This window comes from Diceros bicornis, chromosome 2, assembly GCF_020826845.1.
Source record: "Diceros bicornis minor isolate mBicDic1 chromosome 2, mDicBic1.mat.cur, whole genome shotgun sequence".
Lineage (NCBI taxonomy): Eukaryota > Metazoa > Chordata > Mammalia > Perissodactyla > Rhinocerotidae > Diceros > Diceros bicornis.
Window position 1 is genome coordinate 81,579,187 of NC_080741.1, and position 26,654 is coordinate 81,605,840.

At 38.4% G+C, this 26,654-nt stretch overlaps 1 long non-coding RNA gene across 1 annotated transcript in view; it reads left to right on the forward strand.

Moving 5' to 3' along the window:
* Positions 1 to 1,352: 1,352 nt before the first annotated feature.
* LOC131419083 (uncharacterized) overlaps positions 1,353 to 26,654 on the forward strand; it is a 33,989-nt gene continuing 8,687 nt past the window's right edge. The window contains exon 1 of the long non-coding RNA XR_009223138.1: positions 1,353 to 1,401. This is a non-coding gene — a long non-coding RNA (uncharacterized LOC131419083). The remainder of the gene's footprint in view (positions 1,402 to 26,654) is intronic.

Below are 26,654 nucleotides of genomic sequence, written 5' to 3' on the forward strand. Positions count from 1 at the left end.
GACGCAGCCTCAGCATGGCCGGAGAAGCAGTGTGTTGGTGCGCACCTGGGATCCGAACCCGGGCCTCCAGCAGCGGAGCACGCGCACTTAACTGCTAAGCGACGGGGCCGGCCCAGACCTCATGGTTCTTGATCTCGGCTTTGCATGAGGCCTCGTGTGTATTGGCAGTCATTGCTTGGTATTTGATAGGACTCACTGTCGAACTGTGGGAGCAGTTCTTTCAGGGTCCTCAACTCCAGAAATAACGATGCCAGATGCCTTACCCATCCCATAGAGAGGTGAGGATAGAGGGACAACTACTTAAGTAATAAACTTTTCTACCTCCAAGAGGGCTACTTATCCCCTTTATAAGCCCTTTTATATAATTATAAATGCCACCTATTTTATCAAGTGTTGCTCTGAACTTGAAACTTAAAAAAAAATAACATTAAGCCCATCTCATATTTAAATCTGTTTTGGCAGTAACCTGGGATGTAGAAAAAATGATTTTAATTACAGTTCACATTAGAGTTTTACATAAGTGTGAAGCTCACGGGAAAAATGAGGATTGCAGTTACAGACTTGGTAGTCCACATAATGTGGATGATATTTAAAGCCAGGGAACTTGGTGAGATCACTTGGGTTAAGAGTGCATACTCAGAAAAGAAGGTGTCCATGACTAAGGCTCGGGACACTGGTCCCAAATATTTTGTAATGGGAGAAGGGGCTAGCAAATTACATCAAAAATGATGGGCTAATAGAGCAGAAGAAAATCTAGAGAGTGTGGAATGATAGGATCCCGCGAAGTACTTCTCAAAGGAGACATGGAAAATTGTATTGATGCTGCTGAGGGGTTCAATAATATTAGGATGAGACGGGAATTGGGCAAGGTTGGAGTTCAATTTATGTACTTTTTGTTGCAAGGAACTGTTATAGGAGATAAGAGTTGTGAATAAAACTTATAATGTTTGGTGAGACAGATAAACAAATTAAGTAAAATAGGTTTCCTTATTTTACTTAGAGCTGCGACGGCGGCGCCTCCTGCGCACAGTGATTTATTTCCAGGCCCCAGAGCTGCTGTCAACAGCATCTTCTGCCGCCCGCGCCAGCAGGTCTCTGTCGTGTGGGAGGGCAGCGGGGATGGACTGGAGCTCGCGGCGCTCCTGCTGGAGCAGCCGCGCTTGGAGAGGGCGCCGCAGCCGCCCCGAGGCCCCGCCGGCCCGGCCCCTGTCCGCCCGCGCCCCGCTCGTCCCGCTCGCCCCGCGCCTCCCGGCAGAGTCCCCTCGCGGCGGCACATGTGTGCGGGGTCAGCCCGCGGCGGGGACGATGGTGAAATTCCCGGCGCTTACGCACTACGGGCCCCTGATCCGGTTCCTGGCGCCCCTGGGCGTCACCAACAGAGCCATCGACTTCGGGGAGCAGGTAAGGCCCGGCCGCACCCCCCGCGTGGCCCGGGCAGCGCCCAGAACCCCGCGCCCTGCGCCCCGCTCGCTCTGCCTCGGCCTTAGACGCCCCCTGGGCGCCGGGGGATGGGGGCAGAGGGGAGTCACCTGCTCCGCGTCCCTGTTTATCCTGGGACATTTGGTGGGGTTTGCAGCTTGTCAAGGAGGCCTTTTACAGACTTCATTTCCCTCCTCCCCCCAGTTATGCAGCCGACTTTTCCAGCTCTCTCTGGAAAAGGTTGAAAGACCAGAGGGTTTGGAGCTTCACTATAGAAGGGTTTTTAGTGCACAGCAGGAGTATTATGTAATTTATTATGTAAACCTCAGGTCGGTGAGTAAAATGAAGTTTCTACTAGCGCAAAAAAATTAAGTAAAATATAAAATATTTCATGTGGTTATAAGTTTATGAAGGAAAATCAAGCAGGGAAAAGGTGCCAGACAGTGCAGGGAGGAGATGATTTAAATATTGTGGTCAGGGTAGCTTTTCCACGAAAGGTGTGGTGCAGAAAGTGAGGGAGAGAGCCATGCACATGTCTCAGAGAAGGTGTTCCAGGATGAGGGATCACGAAGGGCAAGAACCTTGGCCACCTCTAGAGCCATTTAGGTCAAGTGGAATGGAGAGAAGCCCTTGGGGAAGGAGATGAAGAGAAGTTAGACGAGGAAATGAAGACAGTGGTGTGCAAAGAGTTCTTTGCACAAGTGTCACTTTGAAGGGAAGAAAAGAAATGAGGCAGTTGCTGGAGGAAAGCATGGCATGGTAGGGTCTCTCAAAACGAGTATAAATAATTTGAAATGAAATAGTTTCATATGAGAGTAAAAATGAATATTATATAATAATATTTTCATATAAGATTCCTAAAATACTTCTTCATTGTTAATCTGTGCCACGATGACTCAGGTAAATGTCCCCCAAACCTTCTTTTGTAATCATTACAATGCAGGATATTTACATTTGCAAAGCCATAATATCCAAACCCTATTAATAGATACTGAAGTAAATTTTGACAACTTACCAGAAACAGATCCCCAGATTCACTTGTGAAAAGTGAAGGTAAATTTAGAGTGAAGTCCTTAAAAAATCCCCTCTTTCCACAGTTTGTTATTGACGCATTTTGTCACATTTGCCCTTTTCCCTGATGGGAGAAAGTGATGGCATTTTCTTAAAGGTTACGTGTTGACATTTAGTGCAATTCAGCGTGCAGTTACTGAGCACCTGTTATGTGCTTGTCCTCTAAGCACAGTGAAGAATTTCAAATGAAGACCTGACCTTCAGGAAATTATAATATAGTTCGGTGGCCAAAGTGGTCAGTAGTGTCTTATCACAAATGCAGCATTTTTGTTGAAGTTAGTGAATGATGCCTTAAAATTCTTCAGGTATATATTTGCGTTGTATGCTGTGGTATATAGTAGGTGGCCGATAAACATCTGCTGATAAATTGTATGCATAAAACGTTTTTGTGCTTAAAGTTGAGTAACTGAAGAAGATTCAAAGAGGAGGTGAAATGTAAGAATTTGGCAACAGAGCTTTTCAGAAAAAATTAGTTTAATTCTCTTCTTGAACATGAAAAAATAATATAATCTCTCTATAGAAAACCCTTAATTTTGACGTAATGGAGAGCCTTGAAATTCATATATATTTTGACAGATACCCAAGGTATCAATTTTGGAGATATCAACAAGGTTGTTTACAAAATTACCTCATTTGGAAATTAGAGGTAGAACGGGCAGTAGTTGGTCTATCCAGAGTATGTGCTACTCTCACTGGAAGCAGTAGGTGGAATGAAGTGACTCTCATTATCGCCTTCCAGGCTAATGTAACCATTGTTGACAACAGCCTGTTTTTCAATATAAGTCAGAAATACAGCATTTACTTAGCAAGAAAGATCAGCTTCAAAAGAATTACCGCACCTTGAGTACATCGTGGGAAAACTGTTAGACTGTTTTTCAGTTCTAATGTTGAATTTTTGCTAAATTGTTGAAATTGGAAGATGACGATTTGGAAATAATCTCAATTCACAACTCCCCCTTGCTCACTCCCTTTCTCCCACCAAATGTTACATCACTGTTTGTAGATGTGGCAGCTTCACTTTTTTGCAGAATCTTAAATTGCTAAAAAATGAGAATGTATAATTCTATCCCAAATTATACAGTTAAAAGAATGAGTAATATGAATCTCTATATAAAGTAATTTGATACCTATGAAACGTTTGGATCGGTTCACATGCCTAACACTTTATGTTGAAGGTGACTTCTTGCATATTTATTTAAACTGAATTGTCCCTTGAGGAACCACATGCAGAGAGCAGACGCTCCTGGGCACAAGTCATGAATCTGAAAATGCTCTTTGTGGGGCCTGCCCCGTGGCTTAGCGGTTAAGTGCACGCGCTCCGCTGCTGGCGGCCGGGGTTCGGATCCCGGGCGTGCACCGACGCACCGCTTCTCCGGCCATGCTGATGCCGTGTCCCACATACAGCAACTAGAAGGGTGTGCAGCTATGACATACAACTGTCTACTGGGGCCTTGGGGGAGAAAATAAATAAATAAAATTATAAAAATGCTCTTTGAGATGTGAAAAACTTAAATATATAAATGATTACAAATATGTATTTTTAAAGTGTTTTTTTAATTTTTGTCAATACTCTGTAAAGCTGGATACGAACTTATTCTGGCTTTGACGTGTGATTTTTACATCACTGGAAGAATTGGCTAATTCTTTAATGTCATTTTCTTGTTTAAGGTGTGGCAGTCTGTTTCTGATACATTGCCTCTGAACTCTGCTGCCAAGCTTATGAATCACATCACCAGCCATACATGATTTATTGCCGTAGGTAACTTAATGTGCAGTGTAGAATACAAATGTTTCAAACAATATTTCTGGACATCCTAAGTTTAATACATTTGAAAGATTTGGAATCAATCAAGATTTCTTTTCATTGTTTTATTATTTGATTTCCTCTCATCAATCATATATAATATATGTTATATTACATGCAGTTATGCAAGCCAGATATATACATTATTACTCAGGTTTGTGACTTCTAAGATTTTTAAAATGGCCTTACTTCACTTTGGAAATCTTATGCTTTAAATATCTACTTTGAGTTTTTTTGATTTGCATGAAAATTGAGGGAATGTCCTTAACGAAGTGTCCTTGTTTGAATTTCCTCCAGAGATAACTGATTGTATTTCCTGTTAAAAAATAAAAAACAAATCCTCTCGTGAGAATATCATTTGGCCATTGAGTTTTTTGTAAGATGGTGAGATATGCTGTAATGTTGGACATTATATGAAAGATTCTGTTATGTGAAACGGTGTGACCCTTTCTCTGTCATTCACCCTATTACATCATATGGGTATTTGGTATAACATATACTCATAATCACTGAAAAGAGTCTCCTCGATCACAATCGATGTGAATTATAAGGAGGAAAGAAATAATCTAACTGCGTCCCTTAAATGTTTACATTTCTTCCTAAGCTGATTTTTGAAATTGCAAGCATCAAATCTTGCTTATTTTAAAACCTTTGTACAATTGAAAACGTCAGCATAAAAGCATGACGTGTAAGGGGCCGGCCCTGGGCACGCAGCGGTTAGGTGCAGGCGCTCCGCTTCGGTGGCCGGAGGGTTCACAGGTTCGGATCCCTGGCGCACACCGACGCACCGCTTGTCAAGCTGTGCTGTGGCAGCGTCCCATATAAAGCAGAGGAAGATGGGCACGGATGTTAGCCCAGGGCCAATCTTCCTCAGCAAACAAAAAAAAAAAAGAAGAGGATTGGCATCGGATGTTAGCTCAGGACTGATCTTCCTCACGAGAAAAAAAAAAAGCATGATGTGTAAATGTACCATAGAATATAGCTTGTCTTTTTATTTCTGAGATCTTCATATTTATTGATCTGCTTTAGTATGGGTTGTATTTACATGTTTCCTCTTTTTAAAAAACAATCATTGTTGGTATTTGGTGTGTCAGTATTATGTAAAAAGCAGTTACGTACTGAGCGGTGGATGGTTCATTGTAACACAGCTGACTTGCATATGGGAAGCCCCAAGCACTTTCTTTTAGTGAGCCAGAGGACATCAAAGACTGCAACTCAGTAGTCAGGAGTGTCGGGGATTTAGGCTCCCAAGTATTTTGCTTGCTGCTCTCAGGTGTCTATGATCATTTTGGAGAGTTCTGAGATGTACAGTATCAAAGTGCATACGACTTGTAGCAAAGATTTCTAAATTATTAATGCTAATTCAACAATTTTGATAGAGGAAGTCTTCCAACTTGTAGGTTTTGAAGATCATTAAATCAACTTAGTTTAATTACTTATTCACATGACTTTAACTGCTGGCAGAAAGTAAAAAGTGAAAGCCAACACAGGACAAGGAAGAAGAACCCTGCCAGATCTTTCATGGTTTCTGTTTCCCTGGTGTTGTCTGAATATTGTATCACGAGGATAATGCAGATCCAGGGAGTCTACCTGACATGTAAAATCAGTGTAAAGAATAAATGAGATCATGTGTATTAAGACATTATACACATTTAAAGGAATACGTAAATATTGACATTTAATCATCTTTCTTTTTAATCCAGAGTATCCTTTCAGAGAATATTGCATAATGTTCGAAAATACTGCTTTTTTAAGACTTGCATATAACTTTGACAAAAAAATAAATTCTTCTTGATTGTAAAAAAGAAATCTCTGTAGAGAGAAGCCTTATGTATTCATTTCATGCCACTGTGCTGCCAGTAAGAATTGCAGTTATATCAAACCGTGGTATGGTGCGTGACTCCCGATTGGCCATTATTTAAGTTGCCTTATTTCCTTAGGAAGTCTGTCTTTCCTCCTTGGCACACTGGATAATCATGAAGATAAAACAAGAGAGAGAGAGGAAACTTGATAAGATGCAGACCTGGTTTCAAAGAAAGCATGGTAGTGTTCGGAAACAACATTGTGTGATTATCTCGCTGCGCTGCGTCAGTTGTGGTCTCTGTGCCCTTCGCTTATGCCTGCTAAGGTACGTGTGACACACACCCAGACCTACGCTGGTTATTGATAGAGTTGAATGCACACCACTAAGCGATCATTAGTAATAATTTGTTCTGCTATTCTGTAACAGTCCGGAGTCATGTAAACTGCTTACGGGTGACCAATTATCTAAAAAATTTCATGATTCCTGAAATAACTACACATAATTTATTTCAAATTTCTAGGTTACTTACTCTGATTGTCAGCGCAAGATACTCACATTTCTTTTCCTTTTTTCATTGTTTCCAATTAAGGCAATTTGATAAACAATACAAGTGTGGGCTTTAGTTGTTCAATACTCTAGGCTTTTATTATGGTAAATTGAAAAATAGAAAAATACCCTCTGATTGTTTAGGAATTTTTTGACAAGGTTTAGCAAAGAATATACTGACCATCTGTGTGGTCTGGGTGAGTAATTCAGTATATACATGAAGTAAACCTGTATATATTTAGAAGGTGATAGTGGTGATGGGGAAACAGTAGAACAGGGTGAAAGGTGTCAGACCTGCATGGTTGGGGTGGAGTGGGTGACGATTTAGAATCTAGTAGTCAGGGTCAGTCTGAGTGACACACACAGTGATATCGGAGCAGAGACGAAGGAGGCAGCTGGGTGACCAGTGAGAATACTTGGTGGAAGTGCTTTCGAGAGTGATGGAGCCAACAGTCCCGATGTTTTGAGGATCCATAATGTTTTTCTTGGAACTACTTGAAGAAAAGATTTGTTTGTTTATAAAACATTGAAAGTTAAATCCATTCAGTCATTTAAAGGCAGGCAAAAGCAAGAGTTGTCATTTGCAAAATTTTCAGATACTTTGGTATAAAATGTAGGAAAAAACCATGGAAAAACAAAACTTGTCTTATAATCTTTTTGAGACTCGCAGTTAAAATTTGATGTTTGGTATTTTCACTCCTTCATCTAAAACTGCTTTTTTTAACTGAAAGCAAAATGATGTGGTTAGTGTTTCCTGTTGGTCATATGTGATTAAGTTGAATTTTAGTGTCTGGAAGAACGTGGAAATAGTTATAATTTTCCATATTAGGAGAGGTATGTTTCCTCTGAACCACACTCCACGTTCCCGGGGTCTAGTTCAGTTTAGATGCTACGAGAAATCTTGTACAATATATAAATTACTCAAATTGGTAGATTTATAATTGCCTTATTTAATAGTTAAATTTGCTTTATAGTTTTTGTTTCAATTAGAGAAATATGATCAATGATTTTAATTTAGAAATTATAGATGAGAGTAGAATTAGACTTTAGTGGCATATATGCCATTGCCTTTACGTATTTAAAGGTATCCATTTGGAAGAGTTCAACTTACTCCACTGGTCCAAAGGTTACGTTAGGAAAAAAAGACAACATGAAACGTTTTGGTTGAAATGAGTAAAATTATTCAAAACTGCACAACTATGGGAGGAGCTGTCTCAAGAAGGAGTGAGTAACCAATATTTGAAGACGAGTTTGGATAACTGCATGAACATGTTGCAGCAGGCATTCAGACAAGCATCAGAAGGTGGTTGATCTAAGTGTCCTAAGCGTTTTTTTAGACTTCTTATTCGTCAGAGCTTTAGAAAGCGCTAACGCTTTCACCTTTGTGCTAGACTTTGTTTCTCTGTCCTCGAAGAATAATAAGACAGGTGGACAAATACTTAATGTGGTTTTGAGATAATTGCTCCTACACTAGAGGCAGTATAAAATGTTATTCGGGCAAGAAGGAAGACAAGTTTCACAGAGAAGTGACATTTGAGTTGAACCTTTAAGGATGAGTAGCAATTCACCAAGTCACTTGGGCAGGAACAACATTTCAAAAAGAAGAAAAAACAGCATAAAGAAAAATACAGAAGAATAAGATGCAAGGGCTGTTTGAGGAAAAACTGGAGACACGGAAATGAGTTAAAATAATGATGAAATGGTGCAAATCAGTGAGTTTTGAACTTTGGTAACGTGTGGAAGACGTTTGTGTTCATGTATTCGCAGTTATGTGCCAGTTCCAAAGCACTAGTGCTAACTCCATCATTTTCTTTGTTACTCAAGAAGGCATATAAGAATTCACTAAATTTTACGTGAAGGAAATTAAAATTTTGGCTATTTCTTTTTTGAGCCTTTGTTTTTTTTTTGTGAGGAAGATCAGCCCTGAGCTAGCATCCATGCCAATCCTCCTCTTTTTGCTGAGGAAGACCGGCCCTGGGCTAACATCTGTGCCCATTTTCCTCCACTTTATATGGGACGCCGCCACAGCATGGCCTGTGACAAGCGGGGCATCGGTGCGCGCCCGGGATCCGAAGCTGGGCCGCCAGCAGCGGAGCGCGCGCACTTAATCGCTACACCACCGGGCGGGCCCCCAAAATTTTGGTGTTTTAATTGTTAGTAGTAAAAAAATTACAGCATACTGTTCAGTAATTTCTGCACCATGTCTCTCAATATCTGGGCCATTGTACCATGTATCTCAAGAGTAATACGATCAAAATAGAAAAAACAACTTGAACAATTATTTATGGATTTATTCAGTGGAACTTACTGATGTCTTGTACATATTAGGCCCCGTGCTAGGCACTAAAGATGGAAAAGGGAGGTTAAATTCCTATTGAAAACTGAAAAAGAGAAGGAAAATAAACTTTGGTGTTCCATGTTTCTTATTCCCAATATGATTTTCTGCTCCCGTTTGGGCTTTTAAAACTTCCACGTATCCTCAAAAGTCAGAATATCTTGAAATATGTCTCAGATATTAATATTTCCCATTTCTCCATCTTTTCTATTAGAGTTTATTGATGTCAGGACTCCCCTTTTTATCTTATATTTTTAGTGTCTAGTCTGTAGTAAACATTAAACAAAATGTTATTGATTCAAATAGCCATTGACCTAGAAGAAAGGAATTTAGAGTAGGGCAAGGTGAATTCATGTAAGTATAAGGTTTAGCTTATATTTTAACTTTTAACTGCTGCTTTTTAAACGTATATAGAAGAATATGCTGGGTTTCTTCTTGGGATTTCCCATCTCTGTGGTTGTACAAGCATATTTGCCTAATTTTACTTCTTTATTTTTTTTTCCCCCAAAGCCCCAGTAGACAGTTGTATGTCATAGCTGCACTTCCTTCTAGTTGCTGTATGTGGGACGCGGCCTCAGCATGGCCGGAGAAGCGGTGTGTCGGTGCGCGCCTGGGATCCGAACCCGGGCCGCCAGTAGCGGAGCGTGCGCACTTAACCGCTAAGCCACGGGGCCGGCCCCATATTTGCCTAATTTTATAACATGGCTTTATCCTCCAGAATTCTTCATTTTTATCCAAATTGAAGTCTAGGATAGTATTACTAACTCAACATGGTTATACTTGATCATATTCTTGGTGTTTCTGGTTCAGATTCTCAGCATGTTTCTGCTCTTGCTTTAGCTCAAGTTTTGCGACCTATTCTACTGAGAATCACATTTAATAGCAAAACATTTTTTGAGAATAATTCTGTTAGGCAAAGCCCTACACAGTATGGGGGAGAGAGAGAGACAGGGAGACAGGGAGAGAGAATCCCAGTCTAAAGTTTCTTATCTAGTGTGATAAATGTTATGACCAAGGGATAGTGAAGGTATTGTGGGAGCTCTGAAGAGGAGCAGTTAACACAGACTGGAGGATTTCTGGAAATATTTCTGTTATGATGATGCTTAACCCAAGTCTCTAAAAACAAGTTATTGGAAAATAGAGAAGAGTCACAGAGCGCATTCCAGGAAGAGGAAAAAGCGTGTTGAGAGGGGTAGCTATGACAGAGCACATGTCTTCATGAAAGTGCAAGAAATTTATTGTGGCAAGAACAAGGTAAGGAGGGGAAGGAATTGAGAAACTGAGATTTAAGAGATAAATAAGAGTCTGATCTTAGAGAACTCTGGATGTGTATATTCTGGATGTGTTTGAGTACCACTGAGGATTTTAAGCAAGAGATTGACATGACAGGTTAGGTGTTTTTTTTAGCACGAATGCTACAGTGGCAACATGTAAAGTGACGAGAAATTTGTCTGGAGTTAGTGAAACTGGTTAGGAAGCTGTTGTAATAATTTTGATTATATATTTTGAGGATCTGCTCTAAATCCTCATAGTTCAGAAGGAGAATATTTAGGAAGTAACAGTAAACAAAAATTGATGATAAATTAGAAGTCGGTAGATATAAAGATTCTGGAGTGATTCCCAAATTGCTGGATTGAAGAACAGTGTAGAGATTGGCTTCCTTCATCCGGTTAGAGGCTGGATTAGGAGCAGCAAGTTTAAGCTCCAGCTGGCTGAGTGATCTGTGATATTTTCCTTGAGCAGTCTTAGTTCCCTTTCCTTCTCCTTTTCTATTCGATGGAAAGTTCCCAGCTCCAGTTGTATCCCTGTGTTTGTATTTCAAAGTATACGTGGAGGGTATTATGTGAAGTGAAATAAGCGAGAAAGAGAAAGACGAACACTGTATGATCTCACTCATATGTGGAATATAAGCCAACACATGGACAGAGAAAACTGTATTGTGGTTACCAGGGCCAATGGGGGTAGGGAGTGGGCACAAGGGGTGAAGGGAGACATATATATGGTGATGGACAAACAAAAATGTACAACCCAAAATTTCACAATGTTATAAGCTATTAAAACATCAATAAAAAAAAAGTCTACGTGATATTTAACATTGTTCTAGAAGTTCTGGTTAAAGAAATAAAATGTGAAATTGAAGCTTTTTTTAATTTAAAAGAAAAAGACATAAATCTAAGAAAGCTAGGAGAATTAAGTAGAGAACACTTAGAGTTAATGAGACAGCAAGGAACTAACTAGACATAAGGTAAATACACAAAATTCATTAGAAGAAACAAGCAGAAGATATGAGGGCAAAGTAGCAAACTCTTTAAAAATGTAAAATAAAGAGGGTTATCCTAAAAAGAAACGTGAAGCAGCTGTGAGGAAAACAACATCACTTCATTGAGAGATATCAAGGAAGACAGAGGTAACTGCATCAGGCTGGTACTTTTCTTGTCTGTTCTAATTGACTTGTGATTCTGCTGTACCAGTTAACTATTGTTAACCATGGTCCAGACTGTTAATTCTTTCCAAATGAGTGTAATAAAATTCTAATCAGAACCTCAAAATTATTTTTCAGAAACTTGACGATACGTTTGGAAACAAATACGGGTGGAAATAACTAAAACTTTTTAAGATAAATATAATAATGAGGCTGGACCTTCGTTCCAGCCATGAATGTAGAAATACTAAGAGATGTAATCACTAAAGCAGTGTTGTAGGTACACAGGAAAACAGATGCAGTCAGTGAGACTAAGTAGAAATTCTAGTATATATTGGAACATGAGGTTTGATAAAGCAAACATCTTCTAAGAAAGTGGAGAATAGAGTATTTTCAAATGGTTCTGGGAAAGTTGGCAGCTGTATGGGAAAAAAATGCAGTCTCTGTCTGAACCCCCGCTTTGTGCCAAAATATATCTCAAATGGATTAAAGATTTAAATGCATAAAATGGAAACAAAACTGTATTGTAGGAGGTACACATGAGAAATGATTTAATTTCTGAATAGAAATGGCCTTCTACACATGAATACAATTTAGAATATCACAATGAAATAATACAGACATAACTATGTAATTTTTTTCAGAAAAAAAGACATTACAGACAGAACATAAAGTAGGGGAAATAAAACGGAGATTCAATATTATTAATATAAAAATAATTTATGCGAATTGATGAAAATAATACGCTTCAAAATTAGACTGTGTGAGTTGACACCAAACTCTACCAACTCTTCAGATTTGGGATGGAGGGAGGGCAAAAGCCTCCCCAAGGTTAGTGGTCCTCACCTGTTTTTCACAAAGCCTCACTTGCAGCTGAGGTCTAAGGGACAACTCTGTGTCATGTTAGCAAGAACAAGGTAAGGAGGAGGAGGAATTGAGGAATTGCTCCCTGTGTAGAAGCAGCACACTGACGTCCCAAGGCAAGAGTGGATGAAAAGTGAGAGCAGAATTCTAACATCTGCCTTCCTGTTTTTATTCTCACCCTCCAACCTGGCCTCTCCACTCCCTAACACACAGAAGGATTCAAGGCGGGACTGTCCTATTCCATTCTTGGAGAAAACGTTCTCCAAGTTCTCCTTCCATCTTTCCCTCTATAATTCCTCTGGGGTTGACCCTGGGGGATGGAACCAGAGGCAGAGTGAAGTCTTGGTCTTGTCTTCTCTGTTTGCACTCATTCTCTTGGTGCCTCTATCTAGAAATGTGGCTTTAATTGCCATATGTATATACTAGTGACTCCTATATCCAACTGAGTATTTGATAGCTCTGCTTGGACTTCTCATAAGCATTGCAAACTGCACGTGTCCAAAACTGCTTGACTCTGTGTGTATACATGTGCAAGAATGTGTATAAATTATGTGGTTTTTTTGTGAATATATTTCTCACATGAACTCATAAGCTAAATGTATACCACAGTTGAACTTTCTTCTAAAAGTGAATAATCCGTTTACTTGAGGTCCTTATTTAATATTGTTTATCTGAAATTTGGCTATATAACATAACATTATAAATATAAATGTTTATAAGATGCTAAATCTAAATGCCTATATTCATGTCCATAAACACATATGTTATCTTTAACTCAAATGATAGAAGGGAAAATGTAGATACAGTATGCTTAAATTTGTTTTACTCTGGTATTTATTTGATGAACATTACTTATTCAAAGATATTTATAGAGCTCTATACCATGAAATGTTTCTACTATGATATTAATTCAGCGAACACTGCTAATTCAAGGGATTTCATAGAACATTATATTGTAAAAGATCAGTTTTAAAATACATTCTGTTTTTAAAATTAGATTTATAGAACTTTTGAGGAACAAAATTGTATCTGAGCTGAAAAATGACAGAAGAGGAGAACCCATTCCCAGTTGTCATGTTAATAGTTGTCAGCTTTAAAATTGTCTAAGAAGATAAAATGGCATGAACAAAAGGAAATATCCAAAAAGGAAAGCGATCATTTTCTGACTCTAACCATTAAATATTCTGTCGCTTTAGAGATCTATTTTTAGGGGAAACTCCAGAGACCAAAATGCATGTTGAGAAGGAGGAGTTTTCTGGTATGTCTCCCCAGAGTTGTTTTTCTCGCAAGGGCTCCTCTCCTTTTGTGGGAGGCCAGCTTTGCCGTGGAGACTTCTGCTGGACACTTCCCAGAGCTGCTGGAGAGCGCACACTCACCCCATCAGGTGTCCTCCACGAAGAGTATAAGGGGGAGTGAGAAGTAGGCCGTGCACCCCTTAATTGCCCAGTCCTTTTATTCTCCTCTGCTTCATTATGCACAGATTTACTGTTTGTTCTGTTAATCTGGCTAAAATCTATTACATGATATTCCTTCACTACAGTGAAAGAGCTGGCCCTGTGTTCACTGATGTATCCCCAGCAAGAGTGCTTGGTGTGTAGAAGACTCTTGGCCATTATTTGTTGAATGGCTTCTTAGCTTAGGAAAAAAGACCTCTCTAGAAGCATTATTTATCCTTATGTGGTAGTTTTTACGTTATCTTTATGAATGTTTGACTTTAAGTATTCTAGTACATATATATTCTGTATTCGGACTACGGTTTTCTTCTGTTGTTACTCGACTTTCACCTTTGGTGTCTTTAAATAAACTGTGAGCATGTTGATAAGTGTGCTGTTACTGTCTGCCCCTTCCCTTTGCCCCCAGTCCACATTCACCTGCCCTGCTCTGCCTTGTTCGCTGCAGACTCCCTTGCCCTCTGACTTCCTTTTGAGTTTAGCCGTAGAAGGAACTGATTTTGTCCCCTGTAACAGTCCCAGCACCAGCTCTCATTGTGTGCAGCTGTCCCCATTTTTCACAGGGTAGAAATCAATTCTCATGGGGACTGTGGTCCTCAATATGGACACCTGTTAACTTTTGGCGCCACAGCATTCCATTCTGGTTCCTGTCCCACAACTCTTAAACGGTTCCTTTATTACATTTTCTTCAAAATTCTCCCTGAGTGTGCTTGCATTTTTTTGCTGGGAAATTAATAAAACGTAGTTTTATGTTTTGTTTCACTTACTAATAATAAACTATTTAATAAACTGTTTAGTCCTTTCCTGATGTCCTAAGCAGAAGTAACTTGAGATCTTGGAGTTTGGGGGTTTTATAGGTATTGATGCACAATTAATATTAAAATTAAAAACATAGTAAAGAAAAAAGGTAATTATAGTCATGTCTCTAAAGGAATCCCAGTGTATTTGTTAATTTTTTTCAAATAGAGTCATAATTATATCAGAAAGTCTTCAGTGTAGTAGAGGACACTGTACTTGAAGTAATCTAAAACTAGGCTCTGCTTGAAAACTAAATTGAGAGGAAGAAAAATCACTGAACCTAATAGAGGTAGATAATGTAGAAAATAGCATTTCTTTTATCAGGCATTCTTTGAGAGGTCCCAGGCTTGACATGATATAAGTAAAATGAAAACAAAAGTAGTAATATATAAAATAAAAAAACAACATTGAACATATACTAAAGTAATTACATTGAATAAAGGTGTGTACTAAAGTCATTACATTGAATAAAGGTATGTATTAGTGAGTTCCAGCTTTTTGAGAGCTGATTATAAGCCTAGTCTTAAACTATCAGACACGAGATGGGTAAAATAAATCACACTGGATTTAATGCACACTGGATTTTGTCTCTATAAATTGTAATGCTCTCTTCTCTTAGAATGACTGGAATAAACACTGTGATGGTTTTCCAGTTAATAAAATGGCAGTATTTACAGTACTTATCTATCTATTTCACAGCAATCCGCCATAATAAAAGCCTCTGCTTCACTGTATTTTATCCTATGTAAGTACTATTTTCTGGAACTAAATAAAATGAGTATGCTTAGAATAGTATGCACTTAGACTAGAATAGTAAGTAGCCCTCAATAAATATTGTACATTATTATTATTAATATTAACCTGGCAAAAGGTATGAGTAGTTCAGTTAAAATCTCTACTTAAATGTTGTAGGTAGAGAAGTGAGAAAATCAGAATTTGTGAAAATTCTAATAGCCGCTGTAAATCATATTTAACAAGTTTTGCAGATTATGTATTTGTCTACGTACTTATTTACAACTATGGGAACGTAAATTTGAAGTAGAGAGACGCTGCCGAAATAGAAGTAATATTGTGCTCTCTTTAAAGAAACTCTATTCCAAAAGTTTTTATTTTAATTTGCTTCTGTGATTTTAAGAGGCGGGGGAGGGAAAGGGAAGTGGAATGGAGTTGATATACACCTTCTCTTGGATTTATCAGCCATATCCTTTCTCGACACATATTTTCCTACAATAATCTTGAAAATTTCACACATTTTCCTTAGAAATAATTTACGTATAGATGGTATTTGGAGAAATAGATCCGTGGTGCTCTTGAGGAGGTATTTGAAGATACTTACGTCTAACTTTGAGTAAATCTGAAGCTGTTCAAATTCTATTCCTAGAAATGTAGAAATAAGAGCTGTGTTTAGTGATGAAGGTAGAGATGTTTAAAATTCAATTGTTAATTCAAAAGTACTCATATATTGTTGTGCTTAATATGAAAACAGTTATGGGAGAGTTAGGACTTAGACTTGAACCATCCCTTGAGTGAGTATACACTGGTCATTTATATTTAACATTTCCTATGTGCTTTAACTGCAGTGGTTCTAAAAATTGTGAAATGAGAAAAAATGAAGTCTAGGTCCAACATAACTGTTTATTTTATTTAGTCAGGTCATTGAAAAAGACAAATGAAATTGCTGGACTCAAGTAGATAAAGGAAATGGCTGACTTGTTTACATTTTTTTGTTTTCAAACATTTGCCTTTTTTTTTTAGATCATTCTCTTGGGGTCGGTATCGCTTGAGGGCTTCAAGGAAAGTCATTGTAAGCAATAATATAGTTATGGAAATGGAAATAGATTGGGAATGTAATTATGGGAAAATGATGAAAGTATTCCTCTGCTGTGCAAGGATAGGCAATTTAGAATATATGTAGTTTGAAGGTATATTTGCACGTATATAATAATAGTTGATGTTTAATTCTTCTAGTCATAGGGAGGATGATCTTTTTTAGAGAATGTAAAATAACTTCCTATCCTTCCCTTTGAAAGAGTAAGTTTATTTTGTTCCTATCTTATGCCCCCAAGCACAAGAAATATACCAATTATTTTGTTCATGTTATTGACAGGGAAGCCAAAACGTCTTAAAATTATTTTTGTTTTCTTGAAATCAGTTTATTGAAGTGTAATTTATAGTAAAATTCACCCTTCTTAGGTGAGAAATTTTATGTGTTTTCATGAACATATACAGTCTTGTAGCTACAAGAAGGATACTGAATGCTTCCGTCACCCCCAAAAGTTGCCTCGTGTCCCTTTGTAGTTCCTTCCCGCTCCTCACCCCCACCCCCAGCCCTTGGCAACCATTGTTGTGATTCCTCTGTATAGTCTTTCCTTTTCTCAGAATGTCATAGAGAAAAATCATACACTATGCAGTCATGTAGTTTGTGGTGGGGGATTCGTTCTGTTACGGCATTTTTGAGATTCCTCTATGGTGTTGCATGTAGCAGTTCGTTCCTTTTTATTGGTGAGTAATGCATAATTGTATGACTGTATCAGATTTATTCACCATTTGTCAGTTTTTGGTGATTATGAGTGAAGATGTCATCAACATTTGTGTACAAGTCTTTGTGGAGACGTTTGTTTTCACTTAGGTGAATAACTAGGAGTGCGATTGCTGAGTTAAATGGTAAGTGCATCTTTAATTTTCTGAGAAGTTGCTGGACTGTTTTCCAGCGTGGCTGTAGCACATTGCATTCCACCAGCCATGTGTAAAAATTCCAATTGCTCTTCATCCTGGCCCGACTTGCAATTTTCAGTTTTTTAAATGATAACCGTTTTAATATAGGTGTATCAGTTCTCAGTGTGATATTGTAATTAGTCATTCTCCTAAGTGGATAAAATGAGGTACATTTTAATTTGCATTTCCCTAAGGATCAGCGATGTTGAGCATCTTCTCGTATTCTTGTTTTCTGTATCTCCTCAGTGAAGTGTTCAATAACTTTTTGCCTATTTTTATTGTCATCTGTTTTCTTGTTACTGAGTTGTGAATATCTTAATACCAGGATGACATTCTTATTGGAACATACTTTCTCACGTTACAGTCTTGAAGTTTATAGTTGCAAAGCCGTTTCAGGGCATTTTGTTGGGAGTCAAGGGGCCCATGTGTAAACATCAGTGTTGTCAATGATTTGACAGTGGGCTTGAGTAAGGCACTTCCATAGACAGGCCTAAATTTTCTCATCCTTATATGGAAGTGTTGGAGTAGATGATAATCAAGATCCTCTTCTGCTCTAATGGACTATAATATATTTAAAACTGCTAATGGTACATATTTATCTTTAAAGCGAGTTTCCTTTGGTGGGCCTCCGTGTTTTGACTGCCCGACATCTGTTCACCTTGTCACTGGCTTCGCTGGAAGAGGAGAGGAGACCTAGGGGAGTTCCTTGAGTAGATTGTTATAAGTTTTTGTTATGGACTGAATTTTTTGCTCCCCCTCCCCCTGCTCCAATTCATATGTTGAAGTGCTAACCCCCAGTGTGATGGTATTAGGAGGTGAGGCCTTTGGGAGATGATGACGTCATGAGAGTGGAAACTTCATGAATGGGATTAGTGCTTCTTTAAAAGGGACCCCAGAGAGCTCTCTTATACTTTCTACCGTGTAAGGACACAGGGGGAAGATGGCCATTTGTGAACTAGGAAGGGGGCCCTCAACAGACACCGAATCTGCCGTGCCTTGATCTTGGAGTTTCCAGCCTCCAGAACCGGGAGGAATGAATATTGTTTAAGCCACCCAGTCTCTGGAATCTTGGTTATAGCTGCCTGAACGGATTAAGCCAGTCCTCTTACTTTCAACCGAATCACCCATCCCTGCTTTTCCTCTTGGCAGTTCAATTAATGGCGACTTTCTGAGATTCTGACTGGCACCTCTCCCCCACAGCCCTTAGGTGCTCATATTCAGTGCTCTGTGAAGTCAGATGTCTCCTCACTGGTGGGCATCTCTCCTCTGCTGTTTTCTCTTCCTGTTTTCATTGTCCTTGCTGGTTATGTTTTTTGAAATGTCTTTACTGTCTTTTTAATACGGTTTCAGGAAGTCATGGAGATAAACACATGTATTCGGTTTGCCAGGTTTAACCAGAGACATCACCTCTGTGACATTTGATTAAAGGAATGAACTGGAAAATGTTGGGGGACATTATTTTGGCAGCCGTGTGTGAATACTGGAGTAGAATAGGTCAGGAACCAGAGACAGGGAATCAAAGAAGGCTGTTTCTGTAAGTATAAGGTAAGGGGATGAAATAGGGGTTTCCTGATGAGAACAGCTTGAATCAGAAATTTATATCTGGAGGAAGAGTAAAGTAGGGTTTAATAACTTTTAAGGTGCTGAATAACCATGGTCAAAGGGGAGAGAAATTGAAGTAAACTCTTGTCATTTAGAGCTGGTGGAGTCCTGTTGATGGGAGTCAGGTAGACTGTGTTAGTATTAAAATGAAGCCAGACTTAGATGAATTGTTGAGAAGTTGAACTCTGAAAGGAAAAAGCACTAGGGCAAGAATTAAAGGCATAGGAAGGAATCCAGAGCAAGATTTTACTTTTCTTTTCAGGCAAGTGAGACCTAACCTGAGCCTAAAACCAGTGAGATTTGGGTATGTGGGAGGAAGTGGGTATTTGATGGGAGGACTCCTGGTTAGGCAAGCCAGAGCTCTTCCCAAAGCATGTACTTTGATGCCGTGAAGGCTGGTTTGCCTACAGGATACTTTCTGAATTTGATGGTTGCATGCTGAGCATAGTAGCCTTGAGACAAAGCTGTTGTAAACCCTTGGGATCATCTCACTTCTTCCTGGCTGGTCCCCTTTGGGTTTGCCAACAATTAGTCCCTGCTGTTAAAATGATCAGAGCTACCTAATTAGGTGCTTACAACTAGTTATACATTATCTAAGCTATGTTTCTTGCACATGAGCTCTGCTCCTCTATACAGATTTTTGCGGGGCTCCGGGAACACCACCCTCCCGCGCTCCCCGCGGAGGCGAAGGTGCGCGTGGGCGGCCGAGCTGCAGCTCAGGGGCGGGCGGAGCGGAGGACGCAGTTCGCCTGGGCGGGCGACTGCCGCGCGCTCTCCCCTCGTCCTCGCCGCCTCCCCCGCGCTCTGCCGCCTGCGCCGCGCTGTCGCGCTCCCGGCTGTCCGGCTGCCGAGGTGGACACCGCACCTGTCCTGCCCTCCGTCGGTGAGTGTCGGGGGCCGGGCTGGTGGCGGCGGGGTCGGGGGCGGGAGGCGCGTTCCCGGCTCGTGCGGGAGCCCCGCGCCCTGAGCCTGTCCCTGCGGGGAGTTGGGGCTCGGGCTGGGGGCGGGGCTGGAGGAGCGGGGCGGGGGGGGGGGGGGTCTGCCGGATGGGGGTCCGGGAGGGCGTGTGGTTCCTGCCCGCCCTTGGCTAAATTTAGTGCGCCCCCCGCCCGGGCGCCCCGCTCCGCCGGTGCTGGTCCATCGGCTGTTTGCCGATTCCTGGAACTTAGTGTAGAACTTAATTAAGCACGGTGGTACAACTTATAGCTGTAAGTTTTCTTTCAGGTGAAAAGGGGGCGTCACGTGAACTTCTTATTTGCACGTTCTATACGCGAGAATAAGTACTAGCCACAGACTAGCCTGGTAGCGTAAATAGAAGTTTAGGATTTAAAACAATGTTGGAGTGTCTGAACCATGTTACTTATCTTGAGTGATTTTCAAGAGGAAGACTATGTTAGATTTCAAGTAGTTATAAAATTGAATATATATCATTTCTTACTAAATTTAATTGGTCTAATTCCATTTTAAACTTTTGGATCTGGTGTATTCCTAATATGTAAGTACCTACAAAGGAACTTTTGAAAAATAATTTTTCAGTGCTTTTGAACATATTTAGTTGCTGTTTTTGTCATCAAATAGTGGCCGGTATAATTTCTGTTCTTTTATTTTAATATATTGTGAAATAAAATATTTTTCTGCTCCTGAATCTGCTGCTGAATCTGTTATGAGTTTTTACTGTGTAATCCAGAAACATGATCTAATTGCAGTATACTTCTAGTCACTTTTTAAAACTACACTGCAGAAACATTTATAAAGCAAATAGTCTTTTCTCAGAAATTCGTGTCCAGTGGTAAACCTTACCTGAAAGATGGTAAAGCAGACACCACAGGAATAGTACCTAGCTTTTATTCTGGTGTCAGTGTAGTTTCTTGATCTTTCTTCTAAGGATGATATGGAAGGAGTGACCATTTAACAGCCTCCATGCTAAATATGTTCTGAAGAAGTGTTTTGTTGTGTCAGTACAGGATGTAGAAAAAAGTCTTAAATTTTAATGTTTTTAGGCCTGTAACATGGAGCCACCATTTACTTTTACACGAAGAAGTGAACAAAATTTATCCTCATAACACAGTTATGTCAAAGTAAAAAAGCAATAAATAATAAAAATGAACGGAAATTGTTTAGCACGTGAAAAACTGTAAAAACACAGGAAATAGCTCCTTGTGCATATGTCTACGTCTTACATTTAATGAAATGTTAAAAATTTATCAGAGCATAGATAGTGTTTATGTGCTCAAAAATAGCTTTACACGTGAAAGTCCTTCATCTTGAACATTCGTTCTTCTATTACTTCCTCCTTTTTTAATTCATAATTAATAAAGGAAGTCCTCCCAACCAAATGCCGTTAGTTAAATGAGCCAGAATCCACAAGATTGCATCTATTCATTCAATCATAGACTCATATGACGAGTACCGTAGGAGTATAATACTATCCCTGCCTTTGAGAAGCCCGCAGGACGGTGGAAGGAATTGATGCAAACGATGTCTTGGAACATTTTCTTAACCTGTACAAAAGACCACAACGTATTTTAATTTATCTCTATGATGAAAGAAGTTTTACATGCTTTTTACTGAAACATACTTGTTAAAAAGATCAGGTTAATTTTATAAGTTAAATATGGTCACTGGAAGCACTTATTGCTTGATGGCATGTGGGTAGTTAATGCATATACCTTGTAATACGTAATGTTTTAATGTTTTTGTAAATTGACAAATTTGCATTTTTATGGCAGGTACTTGAATTTTATGTTTCACTGATAGGTGATTTAGAGCAGGGTCTTGCAGTTGGTACTTGCGATACCTGTCCTTTCAATTTGTTCGTAAAGAAATATACAGTGTGTGTCCTTTCTGTTGAAAGGACAAAAAGATCTAAAGTCTGTGTGTACTGTTGAACGTATTTTAGAGTTTTTTGTGAATTTAAATTTTATATTATGTTCCATTCACTCCTTTTTATTTGCTAAAGTGGATATTCTCCTGGCCTTCCATCTTCTGCATCTGTATTAGAATTATTATACATTTTACTTTCAAAAAATATGGGTTTTTCCTTCATTTTAAATTGATAAATAGATGCTTTAGGAAAAAAAGGCTTAGGTCCCTTTAGAACCAGGGAACTCTTTAAAACTCCTTGGTCTGAGGTGACGCTTTCTTAGCTAGGTGTTTTCCCTGACCTCACCCAACCAAATAATCAAGTTTAGAGAGAAGCATGTTACGTAAACCTGCCCTTTCTATACACCACATACACACACCCTCTTCTGTAGTTTTCCTCATCCTTTATTCCTACTAACACGTTATAGAACTGAGCTCTTTGACGCTCTGGACTTTGCTTCACTTTTCTCCCTTGGGTTTATAATCTTTTCATTTATTTTTCTTTATTCTTTAAGAATTCCAGATTTGTGGTAAAACTACCATGGAACCTTGAGACTTATTTGTAAAAGTTAAAGTCAAATCTTACAATGCAGAGAAAAGTAGAGGCAGAATTCCTACTTATAGTTCGTGTTTGGATTGGGAGAATCTAGGATTATGCCTCCAAATACAAAATGCACCTTTTGTTTAGAAGAATTTTAAGACAGCAGGAAAATTCACAAGTGGCAGAACTAAATTTAGAATGGTTGAATACTTCAGTAGAACTAAACTTGAGCTTACCAAGGGGGTGGGGATGTGGCAGAGAATTACAGCAAAAAGCGTAACTTGAGAGAAATGTAGTCATTCTTTCACTGTAAATAAAGCATGGCAGATAAAGAATCTCAGAACTATAAAGAGACTGAGCAGTTATGTAGTCCTAGCTTCTTATTTTGAGAGAAGAGACTGAGGTAAAAAGGCAGATGCTTGTCCCAAATCACACAACTAATAATTGCTAAGACTCAGGTCTCTTAAATGACCCTTTTCCTCTTTTTTTAATGTGTAGTGTGTATAGATGGTTCATCACTATATATTCCAGGAAACGATCAGACCCTATCTCCACTTTTCTACTTTTGAAGGTATTAACAAGAAAAAAATCACAAAAGTCACCTTAAAATGTTTCAAAACCAGTAGGATATTCATAATTTGAAGTAACTGGGTAAAATGTCAAGTCAGAGTTAGTGAAATGATCATTTTAAACTACCTAGCAAAAATTAGTTTTGCTTTTTTCAAATTCATGGCATGAACAAAACCTGATTGCCTAACATTTCAGCCTATCATCCCTACCTATAAACCTCATAAAAAGCAGGATGTGAAAAATGCTAAATTATAATTGAGGAAGTTAAATGTATCCCTTGCATTCTTGTTCATGCTGGTATTTTTGAAGAAAATAGTTGACATTTAAGTGTCTCAGATCAGATTATATAACATTTTTTTAATTAGTGGGGTTTCAATTAAATAGATTTTCTTTGTTTCACTTGGTGTCATTAAAAATTGAAATAAAGTAGTCTTCTGAACTATTGTTTATACTTTTAAAAATACATAGCAACTGTAGTTAATCTAATAATTCATTCTTAAAGGGAAATTCTTCTTCTCCTTCATCCAAAATACTTGAAAAAATGTTTTTAAAATGTTTCGAGTAACTTCAGTGAATTTATATTTTATTTATTTTTTTAGACCAATCCGGTCATATCTGTTTTAATATAGTGCACAATGAAATACGCCATAATAGCAAGGATAGTAGCAAGGCATTTTAGATGAACTCCAAATAGTTGTACTTCACTTTCAGAAATTTTGTACAGTATGGACCGACATCAATCATAGTGTCAAAAGCAATGATTATGAAAGGAAATGTTTATTGGCAGAAATACTAAAGTGTCTTTTTAAGTTTTTCCAATTATGCCATTTTCTTAAAAGTGCCCTAATATTTCAGTTAGGCTAAATTACCTAAAGTTACGTTAATTTTAAAAACCGAGTTCATTGAATCCTTCCCACTTTTATAATGTCTCAGTATTTTTATTTTCTGGTTTAATTTATTCCATAAACTTGGATGAATTCAAGTGATTTATGATAAAGCATTAATGTTTTGCTCTTATATAAAAACTTGGATAGTATTAAAAAATATAGATCTATACATATGTGCAGGATTCTCCCTATAGAACACTTAAAATCCTTCTATACTGCTTGGTATTTTATTACTTAGTGATTATAGTGCTATTTTTTCTTTTTTCTTTTATTCTGGGTACCCTCTGTCAGGCTTAAGAAAGCCGTTTCTTTAACTTGTGTAATTCCATGCTAACAAAATTCGTTGGCTTGAATTTCATTTTAAAATTGTATATCCTGATACATGTTTTTGTTTGCTTTCTTAACTAGTGAAAAAGGCCATAGATTTTAAATCTAGAGGATTTAAATTGTTTCCAGGGGAAGACAACAGCAACAGGTTTTCTATCTGAGTGTACTCTTTTTTCCTTACTTTTTTTTTGTGTGTGTGTGTGAGAGGAAGATCAGCCCTGAGCTAACGTCCGTGCTAATCCTCCCCTTTTTTTTGCTGAGGAAGACCGGCTCTGAGCTAACATCTATTGCCAATCCTCCTCCTTTTTTTTTTTTTTCCCCCAAAGCCCCAGTAGATAGTTGTATGTCATAGTTGCACATCCTTCTAGTTGCTGTATGTGGGACGCGGCCTCAGCGTGGCCGGAGAAGCGGTGCGTCAGTGAGCGCCTGGGATCCGAACCCGGGCGGCCAGTAGCGGAGCGCGCACTCTTAACCGCTAAGCCACAGGGCCGGCCCTAAAATGTTCTTAAGAATTACCTGGTGATCTTGTTAAACTGTACATCCAAATTCAGTAGGATTGAATAGGGTCCAGGATGGAGCTTGATAGTCTGCTTTTTTAACGCACCCTCCAGTGATGCCACTGCTGCTAGTGCAACGTCACAATTTGTGTAGCAGGAAACAGCTTATTCAGATCAATCTTGTGTACAAAGAACAAGGAGGAGAATGGATCTGGAAAGGCGTATGGGCAGTACAGAGCATAGACGAGTTATGATGAGTGCTCTGCTGTCTTCAGTAGCCACGAACCTAGCAGCATAATCCTGCATCAAATAGAACTCGCAGAGCTCATCAACACCTGTTTTAAACAGTATCCAGGCAATGATACCAAGGCTTCTAGTGACGAACTTGGATAAAATATAATAATCTGAAATCAGGGAGATGAGGTAATATTACTTATTAAAGTAGTAACTTTTTTTGGATTTTTTAATTTAAAATTATTCACTGTACTAATGAAGTTTGTGGTAGAATAATATATTGTACTGCCTTCAGTCTGATGATATTCATTAACTGTGGTCAGTATTATTTAAGCAGTTGCTTCTTTCCCAGTCAGTCTCGTATTAGAAGGCATTATAGTGTACATAAGTGATCTCTGATGTTGAGTGTAAAACAAATAACGTGACATAAAATTACTTTGTTTATTTTGAATAAGAATTTTTTTTATAAACCTTCAGGTATATTTTTGTTGTTGAGATTCTTTGATAATTTTGCCTAATTTTCATGTTCTCTAAGGTATCCATCCTGGTGAAAAGCAGGCCCATCCTAAAAAAAAAAAAAAAAGTTTGGATGTTATCATTTTTCATGTTGTATTTTAGAGTGAAATTATCTTTGGTAAAATTAATTCATGAAAAGAGAAATTATGAACAAAACCAACAGAAAATCATTTCCATTAAAAGAATATGATATTTCAAAACTAAAACGGGCCTAAGAAAACAAATGAATTGAGTGGATCTTAATATTGAACTGTAGGGTGAAAGATAAAGATAGTTCATTTGAAGCTGTCAGAAAGTGAGGATTAAAACTTACTTAAATTAAAGGCTGAGACAGTTTTAAAAGCATCTGTGACCCATACCAGTGGTAACTTTTCCCATATGGTGACTTTTATTATGCCAATTATAAGAATCCCTAAGAGAATATAAAAATTGCACATTTTTCGTATAATCCTGACATTTTACAGCATGCTATAACTGTAAGACCTCTCACGCCAAGCATCGCAAGCACATCTGCTGCTGTCTACATGCTTGTTACAGATTCCTGAATTTGTTCCATTTCTGGGAGGGAAGAAAGTCCATATACAAATTTTAGAGTCTTGATCCAGTGATTAGTTGTGTGATTTTCAACCAGTTGTTTAGTCCATCCACTGTCTCTTAAATAAAAAGTAACAATTAATTCGGTGTAGAAGAGCTGTGAAAATTAACATATTGATTTTATAAAATATGATTTCTCATTTTCACACTTGCCACTCTGTTCAGTTCTCCAGGTAAAAAAAAAATTACTCATTTCTTAGTCTGAAGTGGTTGAAAAATAATATTCTAAATTGAGACCTTGGAGCTTCAGAATCTTCTTTTGTACAAGTGAAAATGGGCCTGTTACAAGAATACTTTAAAATAAGCTGAATAACTATACATATATTCATAGAAACTAATATGATTATGTAAAGGTGTTTCCGTACTTTCCTAGTAGATTTACTATTTTGGTCAAAGGATTTGGGGACTTGTCTATCTTTATATTAAAAAAGTAAAATTTAAGTTGGAAATCCAGGACGATTTAATCGTATACCACCCCTACACAGTGAAAAAAAAAAACAACACAAAATAGTTGAAAAAGTTTGAATATACTGCACCACCAATTGGAATCGCTTCTGAAACTTAAAATTACAACTGGTAATAACAGTAATAAAAATGAGTGACATTTACCGAACTCTTGCTTTGTGCCGATTTCTGGAGTTTATTGTAGAATTTAAGCATAGTGGTACAGTAAAAAACTGTAAATTTTCTTTCAACTGACAACGGGGCATCACATAATACCTTTAACTCGGTTACCCTTTAACTGTAATGTAGCCAACTCAGCTTGCTTTTTATCTGTTCCCCCCGCCCCCGCCC